We start from the raw sequence: 17426 nt of genomic DNA on the forward strand, positions 1-17426 counted from the left end.
AACTATGGCCCGACTACTATCACATTCAAAACCGATAATGTTAAATAGAACAATATATAAGGGAAGGTAGGAATCACCGGTTTGCATATGAAATATCAAAGACTCACTAGCCAGTTGGAAAGTCACTATGCAGAAGAGCAGAAGGGAATATGAATGCAGGCCAAATGAAGGAGGTAAATTTGACCTATCCTCTGGAAACCAATTATATTTCACTAAAATTCTATTTGATGTTTCCTTTTTCAAAATATTCCTGAAAGGTGTAATCATATACATAGAACAGATTCAATGGCAATATTTTGGGAATCTGAGTGGAGGCATATAGGCTTTCCTTGTTTCATTTAAACAACAATTGCTTAACTTTGAAATTATTTCAAATAAAAAGGAAGAAGATTTTAAAAAGGAAATATGGTTTCTATTTCCACATGTAAGAAGTTTGGAAGTTGCCACCCTGTCCTAACAAGTAAAAAGCTGAGCAGACTGAAAACTCAACAACTCTTCTTGGGTCCTTTAGAGAAGGAAAGACATAGAGCAAATCACTACCCACAAGACTGGAGAGAAAGGCAAATACAGAGAGTCACAACTTAGCAGAGCAGAGACTCCAAAGCAGAAACCTCCTCAGGAACCAGTGCCTGGGCAGGAAAACCTGAACTGTAATTGACAAATTGCTGGAAGCTCAGTGTAGACAACCCTGAGAGTTAAAATCTCCAGTGAAATGAATCATATAGGGGTGGGTGCTCACAGCACTGTGAGATAGGCCTCCAGGAGCTGGGCCAGCCCCCACCCCATTAAATATCAGAGCCGCCTCATCTTCTGGATGGGGGGTATGTGTGTGTGTTGTGGGGGGATGAATCATTTTAAATACACCAGAGCCCTCTGTTCTTCACAAGACCTACCCTTAGAGGAAACTAGTTAACCAGAGCTTTACCTGCTGGGGTGCCATCAGAGACCTGGAGGAATACCCAACTCCAGCCCATCTTGTCCCATCTAAGGAGGAGAAAAAATAAAACTGAGAAGCCCTTATGAAGGGCATGGTTCAGAGGCATACACTCACTAAAAAACTGAGGCCTAATCATAGGACTAGAGAAAGCTTCCCCCAACCCCACTTCACCACCACATTACTAGAGGCCTATTTACAGCAGTTCCTTTTACCCAGGACATCAAAGCCACCTACCAAGAAAAAAATTAAAAGGCATAACAAAAAGCAAAAAAAACAATTTGAAGGGACAGAGCAAGCAGCAGAACCACACATGGCAGGGATGTCAGAATTATAAGACCAGGAGTTTGAAAAAAACATGATTAATATTCTCAGGGTTCTAATGGATAAAGTGGACAGCATGCAAGAGCAGATGGGCAATATAAGCAGGGGGATGAAAATCCTAGAAAAGAACAAAAGATAAATTCTAGAGATAAAAAGCACTGTAACAGAAATGAAGAATGCCTTTGATGGGTTTAATAGCAGACTGGACACAGCTGAGGAAAGAGTCTCTGAGCTAGAGGATAGATCAATAGAATCCTCAAAAACAAAGAGGGAACAAGGACTGAACAAGCAGAACAAAACATCCAAGGACTATGGAAAACTACAAAAGATATAACATACGAGAAGTGGAAATGCCACAAGTAGAAAAAAGAAAGAAAGGAAGAGAAAAAATATTTAAAACAGGAATGACTGAGAATTTCCCCCAAATTAATGTCAAACACAAAACAACAGATCCAAGAATCTCAGAGAACACCAAGCAGCATAAAGACCAGAGAAAAACTATACCTAGGCATACCATCTTCAAACTACACAAAATCAAAGATAAAGAAAAAATCCTAAAGCCAGAGGGAAAGAAAAAAAAAACACCTTACCTAGAGAGAACCAAAGATAAGAATTATATCCAATTCTCACAGAAACCACACAAGCAGGAAGAGAGTGGAGTGAATTATTTAAAGTGTTGACAGAAAATAAAATCATCAACCTAGAATTCTGTACCCTGTGAAATTATCCTTCTGAAGTGAAATAGAAAGACTTTCTCAAACAAAAATTGAGGGAATTTGTTGCCAGTAGACCAGCCTTGCAAGAAATGTTACAAGAAGTTCTCTAAAGAGAAGGTAAATAATTCAGGCCCAAAACTCAGATCTATATAAAGAAAGGAAGAATATTGAAGAAGGAATAGTTATAAGTAACATAAAACTTTTAATTTTTTTTAATCAAACAGATAAGTTTGTTCAAAACAATAGCAACAATGTGCTTGATTACGTATGCTTTTGTATAAATCATGTGTACATACATACAGGCTTATGTCTGCTTATGTATTGGTAAAATTAATAATAACAATGATACAAAGGACAAGAAGAAGGAATTAGGATGATTTTGTTATTATAAGGTACTCAGTACCTGTGAAGTGCTGTAATATTATTTTAAAGTGGACTTGGATTTGTTGTAAATGTATATTGCAAACTCTAGGGCAAACACTAAAAAATGTATAAAATCAAAGTATAAATGATTTGCTAAAGGGGAAAATACAAGGCTAGTAAATGTATGAAAGCATTTCCACTTAATCAATTGGCAAAGAAATACAGAAAACAAATGTAATATATCATTTTTAAAACTATAATATTTAATACAGGGGGCATTATTAGAAATTATTAGAACCACTTATATTTTCATATAATTTGACTCAGAATAATTCTACTTCTAGGACTCTATCTTGATGAACCACAGAAATCCAGTTAAAGATTAACATAGGGGCTTCCCGGTGGCGCAGTGGTTGAGAGTCCGCCTGCCGATGCAGGGAACACGGGTTCGTGCCCCGGTCCAGGATGATCCCACATGTCACGGAGCAGATGGGCCTGTGAGCCATGGCCACTGAGCCTGCGCATCCAGAGCCTGTGCTCCGCAACGGGAGAGGCCACAACAGTGAGAGGCCCGTGTACCGCAAAAAAAAAAAAAAAAAAAAAAGATTAACATAGAAAGATATTCATCTTGCCATTGTTTATAACAGGAAAATAATTGAAATTGATCTAAACATACAATTAAGAAAATATTTAAAATAATTATGGTACTTCCATAATATAAATTATTTGTTAATAATAATAATGACACCTAACTTTTAAAACATGGAATGGTATAGTTTAGAATAATTAATTTTTTTTTTTTTTTGCAGTACACAGGCCTCTCACTATTGTGGCCTCTCCCGTTGTGGAGCACAGGCTACGGATGCACAGGCTCAGCAGCCATGGCTCACGGGCCCAGCCGCTCCGCAGAATGTGGGATCTTCCCGGACCGGGGCACGAACCCATGTCCCCTGCATTGGCAGGCGGACTCTCAACCACTGAGCCACCAGGGAAACCCATAGAATAATTAATATTTTTACAATATAATATTAATAGAAATGAGTGAGATACAAATCTATACATAAAATATGGACCTAATATACAATATAAGGAGCTATCTCTGGATTATAAATTGTGAGTTTTTTCTTTATATTCTCCATTTCTAAAGACTTTTGTATAATGGAAATATACTACTTTTATATAAAAAGAGGTTATCTACAAACAATAAATTCTGGAGAGGGTGTGGAGAAAAGGGAACCCTCCTACACTGTTGAGGGAAATGTAAATTAGTACCGCTACTAGGGAGAACAGTATGGAAGTTCCTTAAAAAATTAAAAATAGAACTACCACGTCATCCAGCAATCCAACTCTTGGGCATATATCTGGAGAAAACCATAATTCGAAAAGATACATGCAACCCAGTGTTCATTGCAGCACTATTTACAATAGCCAGGACATGGAAGCAACCTAAATGTCCATCCACAGAGGAATGGATAAAGAAGATGTGGTACATATATACAATGGAATATTACTCAGCCACAAAAAAGAGTGAAATAATGCCATTTGCAGCAACATGGATGGATCTAGAGGTTATCATACTAAGTGAAGTAAGTGAGAGAGAGAAATATGAATATTACATAATATCACTTATATGTGGAATCTAAAAAAAATGATACAAATGAAGTTATTTGTAAAAGAGAAACAGACTCACAGACTTATAAAACCAACTTATGGTTACCAAAGGAGAAATGTGGGGGGGGGGAGGGATAAATTAGGAGGTTGGGATTAACATAACACACTACTATATATAAATTAGGTAATCAACAAGGACCTCCTGTATAGCACAGGGAACTCTACTCAATACTCTGTAATAACCTATATGGGAAAATAATCTGAAAAAGAGTAGATACATGTATATGTATACCTAAATCATTTTGTTGTACACCTGAAACTAACACAACATTGTAAATCAACTATATTCCAATATAAAATTAAAAAACAGGTTAACATTTTTTTAAATCAAATTACTTTTCCCCACACTACAAAGAATGGCTGATTTCCTAAACACATGTTTGTTGTGATCCTACAGAAACAAGTGGGAGTGTCTAGATATTAGGTAAATCATCTAGAAAACCCATGCTGAAGTCATTAAATTTGAGAAGTCTGAAACTTAAGATAAATTCTGCCCTCCGTCACTTCTATTTTATAACAGGTTTCTCAATTCACTCAAGATTATTCTGCATAAAGCTCAGTAACTGAATAGAAACGTATTATCACTTTAATGTTGAAATTGAAATTGCAGGTTATTGCAGCTGCCAAAACTCCAGCTAGTCCAAAAGTTCACTCTTCAATATTATGTAATAACCTAAATGGGACAAGAATTTGAAAAAGAATAGATACATGTATATGTATAACTGAATCACTTTGCTGTACACATGAAACTAACAAAACATTGTTAATCAGCTATACTACAATATAAAATAAAAATTTTTAATGAATAAATCAGTGTAAAAGTCTAGTATTTATACATGAAAAGGGGAAAAAACACTTTTTTAAAACTAAATTGGTCAACCCTTTAATTTGAGGGGATCACCATTGGGGTAGCCTTAGTCTCATGGGTCCAGACTTGTCCATTAGGGCTAATCCCAAAGTTGTATCCAGAGGCACAGTGCCCAAGAGATTGTGGTAAATTTATACTCTTCTGAAGTAGGTGGAACACAGGATCCTGAGTTTCCAGATCAGTGCTGTCCAAAGGATTTTTTTTAATTTAAATATATATATATATATATATAGTGTGTGTGTGGTACGCGGGCCTCTCACTGTTGTGGCCTCTCCCATTGCCGAGCACAGGCTCCAGACGCGCAGGCTCAGCGGCCATGGCTCACGGGCCCAGCCGCTCCGCGGCATGTGGGATCTTCCTGGACCGGGGCACGAACCCGTGTCCCCTGCATCGGCAGGTGGACTCTCAACCACTGCACCACCAGGGAAGCCCTCCAAAGGATTTTTGATTGCACACCTTTATCAATTTTTTTAATTGAACATGCCTTCTCCCATATTGTGTATATGTACTGCAGTTACTACTTAATATCCCAAGGTACAATATAGGACAAAGTTTAGTTAATGTCTGGTGTTTATCTGTAAATCAGCTAACCTTTCTATTGGTTGAAATTTTTACACCATCTTGTCAGATGGTTGCTTTTACCATCTATGTGACTGCTGAAGACCTCTTTCAACTCCTAGAGAAGTAGCAGCAGATGTGCCTCGTCAGGATTTCCATGTCTGCTTGCATTATTAGAACTCTTTACACCACACTTTCTCTGGAAGAATCTTAAGCCATTTGTCCATTGTTGGATATTAGTTCAAGTTGAAACTAGATAACATCAAGTATTATTCCACCTAAGCAGTCACAAGTAAACAGCACATGTCACAAAACGCTAGAAGTAAACTGAGCACTAACACCCTTGGCGACCGCCCCCACACCCACCCCGCGTAGTTTTGTGTCTGAATTAGTCAGTAAACCTTGCGTAGTAGTTCAGGTTCTTTTAGCAGCTACTACAGAGAAACCCCAAAACTTATCTAGCTTAACACAGAAGTCCAAAATGGTAGTTCAGCAGCAGCTTTCCTCCAAGAAGTGATTAATAGACCCAGGTCTTTTCCATTTTAAGCTTTCTTATCTCCAAGATGTGGCTCCCAAGACCTCTGAGCTCATCTCCATGAAGTCATGAGGACCGTGTGTTGAGGGTCTGTCATGGAACAGGTCAAGGATGTCCATTACTTACTTCATATTCTGTTGACCAGAACTCAGTCAAACGGCCACACCCAACTATAAGATCTCTACAGTGTAGTCAACCTTGTGCCAGAAGGAAGAAGAAGGCTTGGAGAAGAGATGTCTACTCATTCCCATAACAGACAGACCAAATGATGCTATTGCTATCAACTTGCATATTAAAGATCAGTCATGCTTAACCTGTTTTTCTTAAAATAAACATATCCATAAAGGTTTTGCTTGGGTTTTTTTTTAACATTTCCAATAAACGAGTAAATAGAAAAATATCAATACAAAATGAATGGATGTCTACCTTCTTGTCTTCTGCTGACATTACTGAGAGTATGAAAATTCTAAAACTAAGGAAAACTATAATTAGTCTCCAATCAGAAAATACACATATCAGGATCAAGATGTTATAAAGCAGTGGTTCTCAATCTAGGGTTCATAGACTGCAAAGATCTATGGGTTAGTATGTGTCATTGATATTGTAAGCAAAACTGTACACAGGGCTTCCCTGGTGGCGCAGTGGTTGAGAATCTGCCTGCCAATGCAGGGGACACGGGTTCGAGCCCTGGTCTGGGAAGATCCCTCATGCCACGGAGCAACTGGGCCCGTGAGCCACAATTACTGAGCCTGCGCATCTGGAGTCTGTGCTCTGCAACAAGAGAGGCCGCGACAGTGAGAGGCCCGCGCACCACAATGAAGAGTGGCCCCCACTAGCCGCAACTAGAGAAGGCCCTCGCACAGAAACGAAGACCCAACACATCCAAAATTAAATAAATAAATAAATTTATAAAAAAAAAACAAAAAAACTGTGCACATATGTGTGTGTGTGTGTGTGTGTGTGTGTGTGTGTGTTTATTTTTGCAGAGAGGATGACCATCAGAATCTAGGAAGGGGATGTGACCAAAAATGTATGATTTTTAAAAACAGCAATTAAGAGGTAAATTTTCCTCAACTGGTTAACAAATCAAAATCCACAAATAAATCTATTATCCTGATCCCATCAGAGTCATTCTACATAAATGCTTTAATAATATGTTGCTACAGTACTGTTCAGTTACCAGCAATAAAGAAAAAAATTGTCTCATTTTATATGATAGCATGGAGGTCACTGTAAGAGAAAGCATCGTCATGTGGTATTAGTCTATGCTTCTCATGCTGACAAATACAAGGAGTTGAAGGATTCGTTGGTGGTATTTAGATAGGCATACAGCAATTGGAAAGTGAACAAATCTGAGAATGCAGGTTGGCAAATTACATTTTAATAAACTCTCAAGTTATCCCCTCTGCGGAAGAGAACTTGGACCGATAAGATAATAATACTTTCCATAGGATGAATTACTGTTCACTATGCATACAGTCTAGGAAATTCCAATGCAAATCCATTTTTCTTCCTAACAAGAACACCATAACCCAGTTTAAAAAATACTAGGGAATCTAACAGAATTTTGTTATAGTTTTTGCAGCCTGGTTCCTTGGTTATTAAAGGGCTGATAATATGTTACTTTTGCAAGATTTAAAGTTCTTCTGTGGCCTTTCTCATCTTCTGAGGTGGCCCACACTCTGTCTGTGGAATGTGTTTCTCTCTAAATAAATCCACTTCTTACCTGTCACTTTGTCTCTCACTAGTTTTTTCTGGGATGAGACATCAAGAACCCAAGCTTCATTAAGTCCTGAAACCAGGTGTGTGATCTCAGTTGGAAAACTGTGGGTTTTGGTCAGGTTTGAGTCCTGGCACGTGGGTTCAAGTCCCAGTCTGAGGTGCACAGTTTCAGCTGGTGACCAGGAACGGACAGTGATAAGGTAAGAAAATGTTGAGAGTTAGGACTTGGTCCTAAAGAGGCCCATGGGATGCCACAAGCCAGATATACTGGAGAGGATGCTCTGCCAATGTCTGCTCATTTTTGACCAGCGGGTCAACCCTGTATGCTTACGCACATCGAACAGCAGATCCAGGGCAGAATTGTTAACCTCTATACTCTTTTTGACTCTGAGATTTTTCTCCTACATTCTTGCTTGCTTGTTCATTCCTGCTCTATTTCTTTCTTTCTTTTCTTTCTTTCTTTCTTTCTTTCTTTCTTTCTTTCTTTCTTTCTTTCTTTCTTTCTTTCTTTCTTCTTTCTTTCTTTCTTTCTTTCTTTCTTTCTTTCTTTCTTTCTTTCTTCCTTTCTCTCTCTCTTTCTTTCTTTCTTTCTTTCTCTTCCTTCCTTCCTTCCTTCTTTCTTTCTTTCTTTCTTTCTTTCTTTCTTTCTTTCTTTCTTTCTTTCTTTCTTTCTTTCTTTCTTTTCTTTCTTTCTTTTCTTTCTTTCTTTTCTTTCCTCTGTTAACACCAGAAGACCTGTGTAACCACCAAGATGTACTTTTCATTGCTTTTACTCCCCTCCCTCTGACCCTTATAAGTGCTGACACTTTATTCTCAACTTATAGCTAGACCAACTCCCGCTCATCATCAACACCTTTGGGGACATCTTCTGTGCCATCTCTTTGTGACAACTTTTTGGGCACTAACACCTGGTTGGGAGACTACCTTAGAAGGGATAGCATCTAAAATCTCTTTTGTCATTTATACATATTTTTGTACTCTGATGCTGTTACAAAAAGTGCTTCATCATCAAGGAGATTCATAGAAAGGCCAAGGAAGCAGTTACAACAGTTCTGTTGTAACTTGGTGCACAACAGTGCACCAAGATGATGGCTATGTGAGGTTTCCAGACTATACTGACTTAAAACAAGGAGCTGTCCCATCCCTGCAGCCCCTAGATCAGGGATTTTTACTCCCTGACAGGCAGGATTGATGTGCCTACTCAGCCTTGAAGCAGTTACAGAACACGGACCATCACCCTTCTGCTTCCCATAAGAATATGGGAGTAAAATCTCTGAGGGGAGAATGAAACAGGAGGGAAGTGGGGAGGGCACAACCTTCATCTGAAAGAATGACATAGCCCGAGGACATGACATAAACTGATTAGAACCAAATGGGTCCAAGATGGCAGACAAGTCGACTTCCACTAGACCTTGAGCCTCAGTATACGCTCACTGTAACACATCAGTAAGCTAAATGACATACCTACAGGCGCCATGACAGTTCCAAGGCCGATCATAAGGATCAAAAATGGGTGGTGACCCAATTCCTGGAAATTCCCACCCCTTCCTGAAATAACTGGAATACTCCTCCCAATCATTAGCCTATGAAATTACCCACCCCTATAAAAACTGACAACCCCACACTCTGGAGCCTTTCTCACCTTCTGAGATGGCCCACATTCTGTCTGCAGAGTGTGTTCCACTTCTTATTTATAAAAAAAAAAAAAAAGTTAAGTTCTTCTGTAATATGACTACCTAGTTCTTTAGCTAGGTTTTGCAAAAACAGGCAATATCATATTTTAAAATTGCTTTGTCCTCTTCCACCCTCCCCTTACCAAACTTTGTGATTTTGAAATCCACTCACTTAAAATGGCAATGTTTTTTTCACAGAGTTATACAGCAATAAATGGCAAAACTAACATCCCCTCTCCTGAAATAATTCCTTTGCTTCATGATTAATGGATTTTTTTTAAATAAATTGCTTGAAGTCTATGTTTGTGAATAGGATAGAAAGAAGGAGATGATTCAGAAGTAATTGCAAAGTAGAGTGTCCTGACATTACAAATTCCATGGTCTGAGATTAAACCCCTTTAGGGGACTTCCCTGGAGGAACAGTGGGTAAGAATCTGCCTGTCAATGAAGGGGACAGGGGTTCGATCCCTTGTCCGGGAAGATCCCACATGCCATGGAGCAACTAAGCCTGTGCACCACAACTACTGAGCCTGAGCTCTAGAGCCAGCAAGCCACAACTACTGAGCCTGGGTACCACAACTACTAGAGCCCTCATGCCTAGAGCCCATGCTCCACAACAAAAGAAGCCCACACTTGTCCCAACTACAGAAAGCCCGCACACAGCAACGAAGACCCAACACAGTCAAAAATAAATAAACAAACATTTATTTTTAAAATAAATAAATAAACCCCTGTGGTTTGGCAAAGGAAGATCTTTACTCTCCTTGGGAGGTGCTGCCTGACTTAAACGTTCACCTTTTTTTAAAATTGACCTATAGTTGATTTACAATGTTATGTTAGTTTCCAGTGTACAGCAAAGTGATTCAGATATATATATATATATATATATATATATATATATATATATATATTCTTTTTCTGATTCTTTTCCATTATGGCTTATTACAACATATTGAATATAGTTCCCTGTGCTATATAGTAAGACATTGTTGTTTATCTATTTTATATATAGTAGTTTGTATCTGCTAATCCCAAACTTCTAATTTATCCATCTTCCCTACTTTTCCCTTTAGTAACAATAAATTTATTTTTTATGTCTGTGAGTCTATTTCTGTTTTGTAAATAAGTTCATTTGTATCATTTTTTAGATGGCACATGTAAGTGCTATCATATGATATTTTTCTTTCTCTGTGTGACTTACTTCATTTAGTATGATAATCTCTAGGTCCACTCATGTTGCTGTAAATGGCATTATTTCATTCTTTTTTAGTTAGTCAAGCTAGCAGAATGATAGTGGGCTATATCCATGCTTCAGAAACATAAGACAGTGTCTGTCCCTTGGAACTTCTCTACTCTCTGCCCTACAACAGACAAAACATTCCACTTATGGAATACTTATACACACTGGGAGAAAGAAGTATCATTCAGAAGAAATCTTCTTTACTTTCTTTGCAATAGACATGGTTCTGTGTTGGGAGTGAACTAACATGAATGAGGTAAAAAATAATAATAATAATAAAGAAAGACCTGGTTTTTAAGGTGTACTACCATTTTCCATCATCCTTTGCTGGATTAATACTATTATAAATATACATTTCAGAAAACAATACATGATTTTATCATCCTCAGCATATAGTAGGCACAAAAACAGCCTGGAATTAAACTGGACTGGAAGAATATACTAGGTGGAAACCTAGATTGATTTTTTCTTTATATGTATTCCTATTTTACATTTATATGATGTTATTTTTTTGTGACAGTGACAGGAAACCTCATTAAATTATGCTCACATGAATTATCTAATGTTAAATTATTTGTGTTTATTGAGTGAATGTGTTTTGAGTAAATGCTATGTTCTGGGCATCATCTAGAAGGGCTTCATCTTTCATCAATACCACCATAAAAAAAAGAAATGGGGATTGGTTCAAGATAGCAGAGTAGAAGGACATGCTCTCACTCCCTCTTGCAAGAACATCGCAATCACAACTAACTACTGAACAATCATCAACAGGAAGACACTGGAATGCACCAAAAAAGATACCCCACACCCAAAGGCTAATGAGAAGCCACAATGAGGTGGTAGGAGGGGTGCAATCACAATAAAATCAAATCCCATAACTGCTGAGGGGTGACTCACAAACTGGAGAACACTTATACCATAGAAGTCCACCAACTGGAGTGAAGGTTCTGAGCCCCATGTCAGGCTTCTGAACCTGGGGGTCCAGCACAGGAGGAGGAATTCCTAGGGAATCAGACTTTGAAGGCTAGTGGGACTTGATTGCAGGACTTTGACTGGACTGGGGGAGAGACTCCACTATTGGAAGGCACACATAAAGTAGTGTGCGCATAAGGACCCAGGGGAAGGAGCAGTGACCCCATAGAGATTGAACCAGACCTACCTCCTAGTGTTGGAGAGTGTCCTGCAGAGGCGGGGGGGGGGGGTGTCTCTCTCTCACTGAGAGGACAAGGACACTGGCAGCAGAAGTTCTAGGACGTACTCCTTGGTGTGAGCCCTCTGAGAGTCTGCCATTAGCCCCACCAAACAGCCTAGGTAGGCTCAAGTGTGCGGTCACCTCAGGCCAAATAACCAACAGGGAGGGGACCCAACCCCACCCATCAGCAGACAAGCAGATTAAAGTTGTACTGAGCTCTACCCACCACAAGTCCCTCCCATCAGGAAACTTGCACAAGCCTCTTAGATAGCCTCATCCACCAGAAGGCAGACAGCAGAAGCAAGAAGAACTACAATCCTGCAGCCTGTGGAAGGAAAACCACATTCACAGAAAGGTAGACAACAAGAAAAAGCAGAGGGTTATGTACAAGATGAAGGAACAAGACGAAGGAACAAGAAAAAAACCCAGGAAAACAGTGAAATGAAGTGGAGATAGGCAACCTTCCAGAAAAAGAATTCAGAATAATGATAGTGAAGATGACCCAGACCTCAGAAAAAGAATGGAGGCAAAGATCGAGAAGATGCAAGAAATGTTTTAAAAAGACCTACAAGAATTAAAGAAAAAACACCTAGAAGAATTAAAGAACAAACAAAGAGAGATAAACAATGCAATAACTGAAATGAAAAATACACTAGAAGGAATCAATAGCAGAATAACTGAGGCAGAAGAACGGATAAGTGACCTGGAAGACAGAAAGGTGGAATTCACTGCTGTGGAACAGAATAAAGAAAAAAGAATGAAAAGAAATGAAGACAGCTGAAGAGATCTCTGGGACATTAAACACAACATTTGCATTATAGGGGTCCCAAAAGGAGAAGAGAGAGAGAAAGGACCCAATAAAATATTTGAAGAGATTATAGTCAAAATATTCCCAAACATGGAAGAGGAAATAGCCACCCAAGTCCAGGAAGCACAGAGAGTCTCATACAGGATAAACCCAAGGAGAAACTCGCTGAGACACATAGTAATCAAATTGACAAAAATTAAAGATAAAGAAAAATTACTGAAAGCAGCAAAGGAAAAATGACAAATAATATACAAAGGAACTCCTATAAGGTTAACAGCTAATTTCTCAGCAGAAACACTACAAGCCAGAAGGAAGTGGCATGATATACTTAAAGTGATGAAAGGGAAGAACCTACAACAAAGATTACACTACCCAGTAAGGATCTCATTCAGATTCTATGGAGAAAACTAAAGCTTTACAGACAAGCAAAAGCTAAGAGAATTCAGCACCACCAAACTAGTTCTACAACAAATGCTAAAGGAATTTCTGTAAGTGGGAAACACAAGAGAAGGAAAGGACCTACAAAAACAAAAACAAAACAATAAAGAAAATGGTCACAGGAACATACAAATCGATAATTACCTTAAACGTGAATAGATTAAATGCTCCAACCAAAAGACACAGCCTGGCTGAATGGATACAGAAACAAGACCCATATATATGCTGTCTACAAGAAACCCACTTCAGACCTAGGGACACATACAGACTGAACGTGAGGGGATGGAAAATAATATTCAATGCAAATGGAAATCAAAAGAAAGCTGGAGGGTTTCCCTGGTGGCATAGTGGTTGAGAGTCCGCCTGCCGATGCAGGGGACATGGGTTCGTGCCCCAGTCCAGGAAGATCCCACATGCCGTGGAGCAGCTGGGCCCATGAGCCATGGCCGCTGAGCCTGCGCATCCGCAGCCTGTGCTCCGCAACGGGAGATGCCACAACAGTGAGAGACCCGCGTACCACAAAAAAAAAAAAAAGAAAGAAAGAAATCTGGAGTAGTGATACTCATATCAGATAAAATAGACTTTAAAATAAAGAATGTAATAAGACACAAGGAATGACACTACATAATGATCAAGGGATCAATCCAGAAAAAGAATATCACAATTATAAATATATATGCACCCAACATAGGAGCACCTCAATACATAAGGCAACTGCTAACAGCTATAAAAGAAGAAATCGACAGTTACACAATAACACCTCACTTACACCATTGGACATTAACACCTCACTTACACCAATGGACAGATCATCCAAACAGAAAATTAATAAGGAAACACAAGCATTAAATGACACAATAGAACAGATAAATTTAGTTGATATATATAGGACATTTCATCCATAAACAGCAGATTACACTTTCTTCTCAAGTGCACACGGAACATTCTCCAGGATAGATAAAATCTTGGGTCACAAATCAAGCTTCAGTAAATCTAGAAAATTGAAATCATACCAAGCATCTTTTCTGACTACAACACTATGAGATTAGAAGTCAATTACTGGGAAAAAAATGTAAAAAACACAAACACATGGAGGCTAAACAATACCTTACTAAATAACCAAGAGATTGCTGAAGAAACCAAGGAGGAAATCAAAAAATACCTAGAGACAAATGACAATGAAAACACGATGATCCAAAACCTATGGGATGCAGCAAAAGCAGTTCTAAGAGGAAGTTTATAGCTATACAAGCCTACCTCAAGAAACAAGAAAAATCTCAAATAAACAATCTAACCTTACACCTAAAGGAACTAGAGAAAGAAGAACAAACAAAACCCAAAGTTAGCAGAAGGAAAGAAATCATCAAGATCAGAGCAGGAAAAAATGAAATAGACACAAAGAAAACAATAGCAAAGATCAATATAAGTAAAGGTTCGTTCTTTGAGAAGATTAAGTTGATAAAACATTAGCTAGACTAATCAAGAAAAAGATGGAGAGGACTCAAATCAATAAAATTAAAAATAAAAAAGGAGAAGTTACAACAGACACCACAGAAATACAAAGCATCATATGAGACTACTACAAACAACTTTATGCCAATAAAATGGACAACCTGGTAGAAATGTACACATTCTCAGAAAGGTATAAACTTCCATGACTGAACCAGGAAGAAATAGAAAATATGAACAGACCAATCATAAGTAATGGAATTAAAACTGTGATTAAAAGTCTTCCAACCAGTCCTCAGTTTCTTCCCATTCAAACAAAAGTATTGGCTCCAATGAGCTCTACGTACGTCTCCGCTGCTTGAGATACAACAGTTCTTTTTCGAGGCAGGCAGGATTCAGTTTGCTTCTTGTTCTGGATATGCTCACTGGGGAAGGATCTCCCGGAGCCGAACACAGTTGGCGATCTACCTAAGATACTTCAGGGAGAGGTGACAGTACATTATAGGAATCAACTTCTTCATCCAGCAGGCTCACAAATTTGACTTGTCATCCTTAAGTGTATCAGGCTCCAAAAGTGGAGCGTGTAGATGAAAGGCTCTTGATGCTCCAGCCAGGAGTCAGTGCTGTGACTCTGAGGTGGGAGAGACAACTTCAGGACACTGGTCTACAAGAGACCTCCCAGCTCCACATAATATCAAATGGCAAAAATCTCCCAGAGACCTCCATCTCAACAACAAGACACAGCTTCATTCAACGACCAGCAAGCTACAGTGCTGGACACACTATGCCAAACAACTAACAACACAGGAACACAACCCCACCCATTAGCAAAGAGGCTGCCTAAAATCATAATAAGGCCACAGACACCACAAAACACACCACCAGACGTGGACCTGCCCACCAGAGAGACAAGATCCAGCCTCATTCACCACAACACAGGCACTAGTCCCCTCCACCAGGAAGCCTACACAACCCACTGAACCAACCTTAGCCACTGGGGACAGACACCAAAAACAAATGGAACTATGAACCTGCAACCTGCAAAAAGGAGACCCCAAACACAGTAAGGTAAGCAAAATGAGAGGACAGAAAAACACACAGCAGATGAAGGAGCAAGGTAAAAACCCACCAGACCTAAAAAATGAAGAGAAAATAGGCAGTCTACCTGAAAAAAGAATTCAGAATAATGATAGTAAAGATTATCCAAAATCTTGGAAATAGAATAGAGAAAATGCAAGAAACATTTAACAAGGACCTACAAGAATTAAAGAGGAAACAAGCAACAATAACAACACAATAAATGTAATTAAAAATACTCTGGAAGTGTTCAATAGCACAATAACTAAGGCAGAAAACTGGATATGTTACCTGGAAGACAAAATAGTGGAAATAACTACTGCAGAGCAGAATAAAGAAAAAACAGTGAAAAGAAATGAGGACAGTCTCAGAGACCTCTGGGACAACCTTAAATGCACCAACATTTGAATTATAGGGGTCCCAGAAGAAGAAGAGAAAAAGAAAGGGACTGAGAAAATATTTGAAGAGATTATAGTTGAAAACTTCCCTAATATGGGAAAAGAAATAGTTAATCAAGTCCAGGAAGCACAGAGAGTCCCATACAGGATAAATTCAAGAGAAACATGCGAAGACATATATTAATCAAACTATCAAAAGTTAAATACAAAGAAAACATATTAAAAGCAGCAAGGGAAAAACAACAAATAATACACAAGGGAATCCCCATAAGGTGAACACCTGATCTTTCAGCAGAAACTCTGCAAGCCAGAAGAGAGTGGCAGGAAGTATTTAATGTGATGAAGGAGAAAAACCTACAACCAAGATTACTCTACCCAGCAAGGATCTCATTCAGATTTGATGGAGAAATTAAAACGTTTACAGACAACCAAAAGCTGAGAGAGTTCAGAACCACCAAACCAGCTTTACAACAAATGCTAAAGGAACTTCTCTCGGCAGGAAACACAAGAGAAGAAAAGACCTACAATAAAAAACCCAAAACAATTACAAAAATGGTAATATAAACATACATATTGATAATTACCTTAAATGTAAATGGATTAAATGCTCAAACCAAAAGACATAGCCTGGCTGAATGGATACAAAAATGAGACCCATATATATGCTGTCTACAGGAGACCAACTTCAGACCTAGGGACACATACAGACTGAAAGTGAGGGGATGGAAAAAGAGATTCCATGCAAATGGAAACCAAAAGAAAGCTGGAGTAGCAAATCTCATATCAGACAAAATAGACTTTAAAACAAAGACTACTACAAGAGACAAAGAAGGACACTACAGAATGATCAAGGGATCGATACAAGAAGAAGATATAACTGTAAATATTTATGCACCCAAAATAGGAGCACCTCAATACAGAAGGCAAATGCTAACAGCCATAAAAGGGGAAATTGACAGTAACACAATCATAGTAGAGGACTTTAACACCCCACTTTCACCAATGGACAGATCATAAAAAATGAAAATAAATGAGGAAACATAAGCTTTAAATGATACATTAAACAAGATGGGCTTAATTGATATTTATAGGACATTCCATCCAAAAACAACAGAATACACATTTTTTTCAAGTGCTCATGGAATATTCTCCAGGATAGATCACATCTTGGGTCACAATTCAAGCCTTGGTAAATTTAAGAAAACTGAAATCATATCAAGTATCTTTTTTGACCAAACCGCTATGAGACTAGATATCAATTACAGGAAAAGATCCGTAAAAAATACAAACATATGGAGGCTAAACAATACACTACTTAATAATGAAGTGATCACTGAAGAAATCAAAGAAGAAATAAAAAAATACCTAGAAGCAAATGACAACAGAGACATGATGACCCAAAACCTATGGGATGCAGCAAAAGCAGTTCTAAGAGGGAAGTTTATAGCAATACAATACTA

The sequence above is a fragment of the Grampus griseus genome (genome assembly GCF_964374135.1).
Source record: "Grampus griseus genome assembly, chromosome: 5".
NCBI lineage: Eukaryota > Metazoa > Chordata > Mammalia > Artiodactyla > Delphinidae > Grampus > Grampus griseus.